Source organism: Amaranthus tricolor, chromosome 6 (assembly GCF_026212465.1).
Source record: "Amaranthus tricolor cultivar Red isolate AtriRed21 chromosome 6, ASM2621246v1, whole genome shotgun sequence".
Lineage (NCBI taxonomy): Eukaryota > Viridiplantae > Streptophyta > Magnoliopsida > Caryophyllales > Amaranthaceae > Amaranthus > Amaranthus tricolor.
In genome coordinates this window covers 9,105,094-9,117,595 of record NC_080052.1, presented here as the reverse complement: position 1 = coordinate 9,117,595, position 12,502 = coordinate 9,105,094, and positions in this window count along the sequence as shown.

Below are 12,502 nucleotides of genomic sequence, written 5' to 3'. Positions count from 1 at the left end.
AAGAATTGTTGATATAATTTTAAGTGTCACCGATGAATCTATTTTGAAAACATATAAGTTATAACTTTTATAATTTTTAAAAAACTTTTGCGATGATTTATTGTGTTATATATGTCAATGGTGAAAGTTGAGTTAAAAATTAAACGGGGGCAAGCTCCAAAATCTTGATTTTTTTAAGTTGTAATTACTATCTATCAGCATAACCACAATGTCAATAGTCCTTATACTTTTGTAAGGCGACATCATATATATTACACCATTAAAAATCGTAGACATAAGGAGTAGAGTTGTGCAATGGGGGTGGGGCCATTAAGGCCCCTAATCTGGTCCTAAATATACGAGCTTTAAATGAGTTAGACTTAAAATAGGTCTTCTATTTATAAAAATAAAACACGCTAAAAATGGGTTCTATGCAAATCTGATAATAAGATTTTCATAGTCGTCTATGCTAAACCTTGAACCAAACAATACTTATAACAAACTACGCACTACACAAGTACAGTGGGGTAGGAGATCTAACCACGAGGACAAGGGGTGACAATAAACTCTGCGTCTCAACATAATGAGGCTTTGTAGGTTAAAGAGCATCTAAAACTAATGACGAAAATGACAAGCACGGTTGATTAATGATATAAATCAAAGGGGAGAAAATGGGGTCGAGATTAGATTCACCCTAGGAAGGTGATTTTAAAAGAATATATATTAGGTCAGAGGAAATCAAACAATAACTAATCTAGACACCCAAGAATGCGAGAGGAAGTTGATGATTCCACAAATCACAACGAACGACCTATAATCGCCTTATGTCTCCGAAGGAGTTGCAGGACAAGATTCGCATTGGGTTTCAAGGACTAATCATTATCATCTTTTCCCTAATCCTAAACAATAAAGAGCATAGCCTTTCCTAGGATTTCACTAATCAATCCCCAAAGAGAACTAATCACACATGATTGAAATGTAGGAAACATGATAATCAATGGAACAAAAACCATAAATAATAGTCATCAAAAGAAACGAACAAGAGTAAAGATAATGTAGAAATTATTCTAGATAAGCAATCAATATTAGGCAAGACAATAAATGCAATAAATGAACTCAAAGTAACAAGGAGATTGATACTTACAACCCAATGTTGATGCTACAATAAGAAGGTGGCGAAGATTCAATAATCAAGATTGAAATCCAAACTAGAAAGTAAAGACTTGAAATACAAAAGATTGAGATAATAAAACTATGAAAAATTAAGGTTTAATCCCCTAAAGAAAGCTATGTAAACCAAACTATATTAGAGAATGTATTAGGGCTTGCCCCCTTGTTTCTACAGAAAGTGGGGTATTTATACCCTCTAAGCAAAGGAGATTCGAATGCCCAAAAATACCCTTGGGTTTGGCTTGAGAAGAAATACAGTTCCCGCAGAAAACAGAGTTATTCGCCCGAATCTCGATGTTTGAAATATTTCAGGAACTTCACTGGGATTGATTCGCCTGAATGAAGAGTTCATTCGTCCAAAAGGAGGGCCATTCGACCGAATGACTTATCCATTCGGCCGAATAGAGTTTGATTCGGCTGTTTTCAGCTGCTTTTGCCTCTTAACTTGAGCATGATCAACATCAATTGCTTGGATGGTGTCTTGGTTATCTAAATGGAGTAACAACTAGTGATTAGAGGCTTCCAAACTCAGTGTGCTCTCCAAAAAAGCTCTTGATTTGTGTGCCCAAGTCTCACAAGGCATCGATGTTGACCATGTTGTCTCCGAGTCTCCTGAAATAATCACAAAACAACCCTAAAGACAAGAACAAGGTAAAATCATGAGTAATATGCATAATAACGATTGAAAAGCATAAAACTTGGCACAATAAAGGGGTAGTAAATGTGTTCGTAAATGAGCACATCAAAACCTTTAATCGACCATTATTTTATTATTTTTTGCTTAATGATAATACATTTCTACAGATTTATTATCATCAAAAGCCTAATTATATCTCGCAAAAGCAATTAATTGTGTTATAAGGCATTTTACTAAATACTACATGCTTATTCAATGACAAATTAGAAGAATAAATTTTGCTTATTCAATAACAAATTAGAAGAATAAAATTATAAACAAGTCGGAACGAGTTGGAGCAGGTTGAGAGGGCCCGATTCATTAGCCCGTTTAATTTTATTTGAGTCTGACACATATTGCACAAGTCTAATAGGGAAAATGGGCTAGAGATATGAGTTAGTGGAGTTAAGAGAAAAGAGAGTAAGCTAATTAAGAGTCAATTGAAAAGTGATGCACATATAATATTATTATGCACTAAATCCATATTATAACACTCATTAAATACTAAGTCTTGGGAGCGATCGTTTCATATTAAGACCTATAGTCCAATTGAATTCAGTGTATTCGTATTTGTGCTTATAAAAAGTATTGTCACTGCTTTTTTGATATTGCACCCCCAGGCCACAATAAGAAAATTCAGTGTCCATCATTAATCACCTTAAATAAATGTGTATTCGTATGACTTTTTGATTTAGCAATTAAGTAGAAAGTGGAGTATTTTTAAGAAAAAGATGGATATTATTCGGTAATAAATAAAGAGAGAGATTGAATAATTGTGTTGAAGAAATTGAAAGAAAATTAAAAAATGTATAGATGAGATTAAAGAAAATGATAAATTTATTTCTATTCATACAAAATGAAAAAGACAACCCAAAATGAAAAAATAATGCTAAACGACAAATATGGAGGTAATATAATCCTAAAAGTTTTATATAAGCATTTAATAAATAACTTGAAACAATATCAAGTTGAGAATTACTCATCAATTAGTCTGAACTTTATTTAATGTTGAACGACTTTACTTTTATTTTATATTATTATGCATAGTCCTAAAAACTACATGTATTGTTTTTCAAATAAATTTATGGAAATTTTAAAATTGTATATATATATTAATATATTATGCCATATTCTCTTTTATTTCTAATTTTGAGATAATTAATAAATTATTTTTTTAAATTCTTAGTTATAAATTATATAAATTTCTTTTTGGAGATTTACTCTTGTTAGTGAAAGAAAAGGTGGAGTAAAAATAATATAAAAAATTAACATGGAGTAAAAATAATATAAAAAATTAACAAGCATAGTTAGTTTTGTGCAAAATAAAATTTGGACTATAGTAAATCATTTCTTTTGGTCCACTGTTGTCAGGATGAGATTTTCCGCACATTTTAAGAAAGCTGAACTATCATTTTCCATACGTTAAGAAAATATTTCATATATGATATATGCATGCATTTCCACCAATCACATATTCCATTTTTCAACGTAATACTTAGTTTAAAATATTAGAACTATATAATACTCCAATCAAATAAAATATTATACTCCCTCGTATTCAGCTTATGTGTCTCATTTCCTTTTATAGTCAAGTCACCTTAATTGTCCCATTTCTATTTTTTGTATGGATTTTTGACTTTTATACCCTTAGTAGTTTTATCATATTTTCAATTATACCCTTCATTATCCATACTAATTTTCCTCCCTTACATTAAAAACCCATAATACTACTCTCTTTCTTACCCTTAGGGTCCCACTTTTGACTCTCCTTAAAATCCGTGAAAAGTCAAATGAGACTCCTAAGGTGAATAAGAGGGAGTATAATGCTAAAACTAAAAATTTCGAACCAATCCTTTAATCAAAATACTCTCTTCCATTCAGTCTAAATGTTCAATTTGATTGAATACATTTGTAATTTTATTATTTTCATCATTAAAATTTTTAATTGTGCATAATTAAAATTATAATTAATTGATTTTAATAATCTTTATGTTAGGATGAATTAAATAAGATTATACGACCTTTTAATATATATTTTCAGTGCTAAATTAGTTTTTTTTATTGCAGAGTATGAAAAATCTCTTACATATAAGATAGATGGAAAATTAATCTTTACGAAAACCAAACCTTTATTATAATAATAAAATAAATATTTTTTTTTTAATCAATAAATCAATCCATAATTAAACTAGCAAATTACAAGACAAACTTTCTCTATGACAAGCCTTTTGCCACGTAAACACGTATGAAGGTTTTGTGCTGTGGTGTGCATTTATTTATTTATTTATTTGATATTTGCTGCTTTATGATCATAGATGGATAGGCTTCAGAGCTCGCAAGTGAAAAAAATTAAAATTTTGCAATTAAAAGTTGCTAAAAGGGATTAGATAACACGACCTGTGCGCCTCTTTGTGCAATGTTTACTCTCGCTGCCAACTGAGATGGATAACCTTGGTGATGAACTGTGAAATCAATAACTGCTTTTTAATGTAACACACCACTATTTCATTCAAGAATTCCGTTTACTATTCACGAATTGAACCATTAGCTATTGAATATTAGGACATAAATCAAATGCCGCCGTCTATCAGTCTATCACAGTGACCATCAATTTTCAGTTGCCATAAGTCCAATTGCCCAACCCACCACCATTGCATCAAATTTTGTAAATTATAGTCAACTTTAATTAAAGGTGTATTTTGTTTATTAATTTAATTTTGCAAATCTATCTCAAGTATGATAATATAATTTTGATTTATCGCAAAATTACTATCATCTTTTGAGTAAATTGTATATGTATTCTTAATTAATTGTTTCTTGTTCTTGATTAATTTAAATTATTTTCGTTCTTTTAAATAAGTTGTATATATATATTATTGATTACTAGTTTGATATTTATTTAAATTATTGAGAATGAGGTATTTTGTTGTGTCTTTAATGATCTTATTATTAATTAATTTCAAGATATGAAAATTCGTTGAAATGGAATATAAAATATTTATTTATAAGATTAAATTGAAAATATTATTTTTTTGTAGTAATAATTTTTTTATTAAATTATTATTTTATTGATTGTACTCTCACTGACTTAAAGTTCTGAGTCCGCCACTGTTTAGAATGATAATAATAATTTGATGTGCCCATTTTTGTTAAAATTGATGAGTGATGATAAAGAAGATATAAAAGGATTAAAGAAGAATCATTCGAGCATTATGCCTTATGGATTATGATCTACTTCTATATATATGGTGTTAAATTTGCCCAATTATTATTTCTTTTTGATTGTTAAAATTGTAAATAGGCAAAGTTTTCTATAAAATAATATTTGATTGATTTTTCAGAATTAGAGTAGAAACCCGCATAATTTTAATTTTATTGAAAATAGTTGTTTTGTTGCACATAAGTATTCTAATTATTGTTCGTCTTAATTTTATTGAAAGTAGTTGTTTTGTTGCACATAAGTATTCTAATTATTGTTCGTCTTAATTTTATTGAAAATAGTTGTTTTGTTGCACATAAATATTCTAATTATTGTTCGTCAAAGAATATTATTCGAATCAATATCAACCAGTCCTTTTATGTTAGTTTACTATAATAAATAAAACTAGACCACTAAATAAATTATATGTTGCCCTTCATGGAAAATATTTCATGAGTGACTGTAATGGTTGGAAAAACAATAGACATTCATGTTAATTTTAATTCATATAGTTTTATGTAGTCGATCGAGTATATTTGAATTAATTTAAATTTTTTTTGCACCAAGTAATTTCTTTATATGAATAATTATAGTTGCTATTATGATTTTGACATTATTATTGTTATTGTTGGAGGAATAATGTCATATATTTTTATTATTTATTAAAAATATACTTTATTTTCTAATTATTGAACCTAACATGCAATAATTTAGAACCTTGGAGCTGGAGCGCATGTACTCAACCAAGAAAAGGGCTTACCTTTTCATTTATTTATTAAATAATCATAATTTAAAAATAAAATTAAAAACTTAATTATACACCAAGTACATCAAAACAAATACTACATTATCTTATATGCATTCAAAAATGGAATAGTACATTCACTTGTAATATATGGCACAATAATGCAATAGATTTTTGTGGTGCAAATCCTTTAAGACTTCAAGTTCAATCATACATCAAGTCATCAACTCGTTAAAGAATCTAATTAAGGTGCTCCGATATGCAAAGATTCATGTGTGTTTTTGCCCTCTCTAGTTGTACTTAGCTAGAATAATGTCTTTATTTTCTTTAATAGCTAATTCGTTTTTAATTAAATTGAACTAGATGAAATTATATTAAATTGAGTTTTTTTTTTTTTATATTATTTCAGAAAAGCTCAAATGTCTTAAAAGCCAACTCAAGAAGCAGTTTCTTTTTGAACACATTCAGTTGTCTCTCGAGAAAGCTGAGCTTGATCTCTTGGCTATTCAGGAACAACTACATTTGCAGCCTGATAGTATTACTTTGATTAATCTAGAACGTGCTACTGCTTCTAAATTTAGAAATGTTAAGAATGATTATGGTGTTTTTCTCAAGCAAAAGGCTAAAGTCTCTTGGCTTAAGTATGGGGATGATAACACAACTATTTTTCATCATAGTATCAAGCAAAGAAGGATACACAATAGCATCAATTTTCTAGAACTGGGGGGTAAAATAGTTTCTGACCCTATCCTTATTCAGAGAGCTTTCTATGACTTTTATCACACTCTTTTGGGTACAGCTATGGAGCATAGGAGGAAGATCCTTTTGCCTGTTGTTGAATCTCGTCCTGCTTTATCTCAGACCCATAGAGATTTATTTACCTTGCAATTCTCTAAGACGGATATCAAGGAAGCTCTTTAGAGTATTCCAGATGATAAAGCCCCAGGGCTAGATGGGTATAACAGCAAGTTTTATAAGGCAGCTTGGGATGTGGTTGGCCTTGATGTTGTTGCAGCAATTCATGAGTTTTTTGTGAGTGGCAAGCTTCTTAAAGCACGGAGTATCACTTCAGTCACTCTGATTCCTAAAATACAATATCCTAATACCCTCCTAGGTGATTTCAGATCTATTTCCAGTTGTCATGTCTTATATAAGTGCATATCTAAACTCCTTTGCTCTAAACTTAAACTTGTTCTTAATGTTTTGATTGATAATGCTCAAGGAGCTTTTGTTGCTAATAGAAGTATCATTCATAATGTTCTCTTGTGTCAAGATATTGTCAAACATTATGGTAGGAATCAGTGTACTCCAAGTTGTCTTTTGAAAATTGATCTCCGAAAAGCCTATGAAACGATGGACTAGAATTTTGTTAATGATATGTTGGTGGCTTTGGGTTTTCCTGCGCATTTTATTAGAATCTTGATGAAATGTCTGACATCCACAAGATATTCATTATTGGTTAATGGTAGTCCTATGGAAGCTTTTCCTGCTAGGAGAGGTCTTCGACAAAGAGATACTATTTCACCACTGATTTTTGTGCTTGGCATGGAGTATCTTTCCAGGATCCTTAATACCAATTGCAACAATAACTCATTCCACTTCCATCCACGATGCAAAACCATTAAATTGAATTACCTGTGCTTTGCAGACGATTTAATGTTGTTTTGTAAAGCTGATAAGAAGTCCATTCACTAGTGAAAAAAACCTCGTTTGCTGCGGTTTTTTTGCCATTATTTGCTGCGGTTTTGGCCCCCAGCAATAGTGATAGCAGCAAATGTCCTACTTTAAATGCTGCGGTTCGAAACCGCAGCAAATAAGGGCATTATTTGCTGCGGTCATCGGCTAAAACCGCAGCAAATAATGGGTGTTATTTGCTGCGGTCAGGAGGAAAAACCGCAGCAATTAGTGTGGAATTATTTGCTGCGGTCAGGCCTAAAACCGCAGCAATAAGTCTCTTTTTTTTTTCTTTTTCCGTTTAATCCGTATAATAATGCAATAATATTACAATGTAATAACAGTGATTAATCCAATGATAATCACAGATAATCAACATTAATCTCTTTGTAATAATAAACTCTCGCTCGTATATATATATAATATAATATGTACGTACATGTATATATATATACATTAAATAAACTATATAAAAAATAATCAATACTAATTACAATTTATCAAGGACAAATATTAGCAAGATACACGGCAATCTTGTCTTTTAATTCGCGCATCTCTTCACTTCTCAAAGCGCGTGTTTCCCTCGGAATGTCGTTTAAAACCTATATTATAATATTAAAATAAAAGCTATTAATATAGAAACATTAGGTTTTACCAATAATATATTTAATTAAGAACGTAACAAATACTTACGGCATCTATATTTTCGACTCCAAATTCCTTCACGGAATTTATAATATCGTCCATAAACTTCAGCGCGTAGTAGCCGCAGTCAACGGAAGAAGGAGGTTGTTGAAAGCACTAAGAGAAAATAGAAGTTAGCGTCAAAAACGGTTAAAAACGCATAAAATCGGAACTTAACACATAAATTCTAGAATATGACTATGATTTTATTTGATAGCTTAAAGATTTTTTCAGAAAGTTCTGGCCTTGTTGTAAATTTGGATAAGTCCACCATGTATCTTGCAGGAGTTTGCCCAAGAATAAAAGACCAGCTCACAAAATACTTCTTGTTCCCCCACAGGCAACTTACCATTTAAATACCTTGGTGTCCCCCTCTCTTCCAAGCGTATCTTTGGGGCTGATTGTGATATACTTGAACAAAATGGCTTGTAGAATCAGATCTTGGGAAGCCAAATTTCTCTCATATGCAACTCGTTTACAGCTTGTCAAATTTTGTGCTTATGAGTATTTCTTTCTATTGGTGTCAAATCATTATTATTCCTCAGTGTGTGATCAAGCAAATCAACACTATGTAGAGCTTTCTTGTGGCATGGGGATAGCTACAATACAAAACCAAGCAATGTTAGGTGGTCTGAGGTTTGCTGTCCGAAATCTGAGGGAAGCCTTAGGATCCGGTAGGGTCTTGGAATGAATCAGTAGTTGGCGAAATTGCTTGGCATGTTCACTCTCTACATGAGTCCCTATGGGTCAAATGGATTCATGGGCTCTATACGAAGGGTGGTAACTGGTTACTTTTTAACCCTCCTCCTACATGTAGTTGGGTAGTACGCAAGGTATGCTCTACTAGAGATAAACTCAATAGCTGGATGTCTCGTGATTCTTACTCGATCAACGGGGTTTACAAGAGTATTATGGGTGAGAAAGAAAGAGTTAGATGGGGTAAAGTTGTGTGGAACAGGATTTCGATTCCTAAAAGCAGATTTATTTATGGCTTGCTATCAAAAACAAGCTTAAGACGAAAGTTATGCTCCATAAGAAAAAGATTGTCTCGGATGACCTTTGTCCTCTTTGGGGCTCATACCTTGAAACTGTGAACTCCCTATTCTTTTCTTGTCATCTGAGTAATCAATGCTTGGCTGAAATCTTGAGTTGGTTGGGAATTCGAATCAAAATCAATAGTATTCTTCGGTTGGATCACCATAATTGGGGAATCACTAACTGTCGTAATAAAGTTGTTTTTGCTGTTTTAGCTTGTCTTGTGCATAAACTTTGAATTGCTCGCAATATAGCAGTTTTGGCATGGTTTTGTCTCGTCTGTGAAGAGTATAGTCCAAATTGTTAGAGCAGACATTGATCTTAAACTTAAAGTTTTGGGCCAGACCCCTGTGTCTACTTAGTTTTATGCTTTTTAGCTTGTCTTGTTTTGGAACTGTGTTTTGGATCCCCCTCCTGCTGTATGCTCATGAAGGGTGATTTGGTGATAACCTTCATAGAAGGTGAGCACCATTAACATACCGATGCAAATTAGTGGGTGTAGAGCTATTCCTGTCTCTTGTATTGTTTGGTTCTTTGATTTATATATATATTCTCATTTTCCCAAATAATAATAATAATAATAATAATAATAATAACAACAACAACAACAACAACAACAACAACAACAACAACAACAACAACAATAATAATAATAATAATAATAATAATAATAATAATAATAATAATTGGCTGAAAAGGAGGCTAATCTTCAGTTAAGAAAATGGCAGAAGATTGGGGAGTGTGCCATGAAGCAAAAGGCTAAAGCTCATTGGCTTAGAGATAGGGATTCTAACATTAAGTATTTTCATAGTGTTATCAAAGAGCGAAGAGGGCATAATAGAATCGATCTTCTAAAGGATTCCAATGGTGACTTAATCTCTGACAATGAAATGGAGTTTTCTTGAAGAGGTTTTGTGTGAGATGGGTTTCCCTAAGAAGGTTATTGGGTGGATTATGGGGTGTGTCACAACTGTATCTTACTCTATTTTGATCAATGATGTTCCCTCTAAACCTCTTAAGGCTAAAAAAGAAATTCGCCAAGGAGATCTCATGTCCCCTTTTCTTTTTGCCTTGACCATGGAGTATCTTAATAGGCTGATTCATTGTAAAAAGGGAAAGATATTTGTTTTCATCCTAAATGTAAAAAATCAGGTGTGATGGAGCTTCCTTTTGTTGATGATCTTTTGATTTTTACTAAGCTTGATTTGCATTCTGTTCTGTTGGATCTTGTTGCTCCTTCTGGCCTGAATATTAATAAGGCTAAAAGTGTCCTCTACATGGCTGGGGTCTCGGTTGAAATTGAAAATAACATCCTGGAGGCTATTGCTATTCCTAAAGGGTCTTTACCTTTTAGATATTTTGGGTTCCCTTTCTTTGATAAGAGGCTTGGTATTAAGGATTCTTTACCTGTAGTGAAAAAGATCATTGCTCGGCTGAATCATTGGGTTACGGAAAAGCTCTCTATGGTTAGTTGAGTCCAATTAGTCTAGAGTGTTATTCAAAGCATGATTACTTACTAGTGTCAAGTCTTTTTTTTCCTAAGGCCATTATCAAGATGACTGAGAAGAAGTGTAATGCGTTTATTTGAGCCCGTTCTGTAACAACCCGACTTACCGTTGACTGAGTAAACAAGGTCATCACGGGAATTATTTCCCAAGAAACTTAAATCACACTTCCAAAACTTGAGCAAACGATTCACCAGTTCTTTAACGTAACTTACTCAGCTAATTCTTAAAACAAACATTTAACTAAAACACAAAGTAATTATAAAAGTCACTCTATAAGTCCAATATAACTAGCACAACCAAGTCTAATATACATTTATCAAAAACCTAATACAATACTAGTCTTCTCACTTACTCAGCTCAATATAACATCTCTATAACTCTAATCATCATCACTAAGCCATCGCTCCCGACCGGTTCTGATCTGCAAACAAACTAAAAGGTGGAAACAATAGGGGTCAAGTTTAACTGAATGAGAAGTAACAATCCAAAACAACAAAACACAATAATTCAAATCATAGGTTTAAAAGCAACATCAGTTTCCTAGATATATGTGCGCACAAGGAGTCTAGTTGAGAGGAACATCCATAGCTCTAAGGCTATCACTCTCGGGTGAGACTAGTCAATATTTGAATGACAATTCACCTTAAAATAGGAGAATAAGAGACAATGTCCCACCACTCCGTCAATGACCAGATCGTAAGCCCGATTCATTGACCATATAAATATCAGCATAGTCATTCATAACAAATTTATCTCAACAATATAAATTTCACAAATTTTAATAAAACACTTTTCAAAACTATAGTCTGGCCAGACCCTTTTTACGGGATTGCTACTGCTCACCAACAATGTCGCTACAAGGAGTCAAGTTTGATTTGCAGCTATCAGCTAGAAGGGTTTTCTTGATGTTATAGTCTCCTGAAGTACAACAAAATCACATCATCACCAAGAGAGTTGGATACAACTAATCTAACATATAACTTATTACATCTCCTAATATCGTAGTTTAACCAAGGCTCTTATTCCATAATCAATGATTTTCGAAAGAATCTCCTACTTCACACAAGAGTTTAAACTCATATATAACCTACCATTAGAACATTTCCACCAATTTTCATAATATTCATAATATTTACACTAGTCCTCAAGATTCAAAAAACTTTCTCCAACATCCATTCATTTACCATTAATTCATAATAATTATACATGCTCTACTAATCTTATCAAATACGAAATAAAAACTTTATGAATCCAACACTATATAGGATCATTTGCATTCTTTAAAAGATCTACCAATAACACATTTCCCACATTTCTTTAATCTCAAGATCTACCAATTCAATATCACAAATTAAAATATTAATCTACTCTAGTTAAAACAAGTATATATAACAAAATCATGAAATCCACTAATTAACTCTCATGCTTGAAATAATTCTGATTTGGATATAATATATAAAAAGAGTACTAACATTTGCATAAAAAGACGAAAACAAGTGTAATCATAATGTTATAGAACTTGCAGAAGGATTTCAAAATAACTAAAGAATAAAGATTATTACGTTTCCTAAAGGAATACGAGCCATTGAGAATTGATGTGGTTTTCGGATTGATGTTTGTCCCGAAAGAAACAACAATTGAGTGTTGATTGTATTTTGTAGAAATTGCTTATTTCCTCACGAAAATCAGGTAGTACAATTTAATTGATGTGTCTTGATAGGGTCACAGAAATTAGGATAGTGGAGCTAGACTAATTAAGATAAAATAAAAATATGATTTTTTTATTCCCTCTCTCAGATCAAGATATCACTCTATATATAGAGTGTTACAAT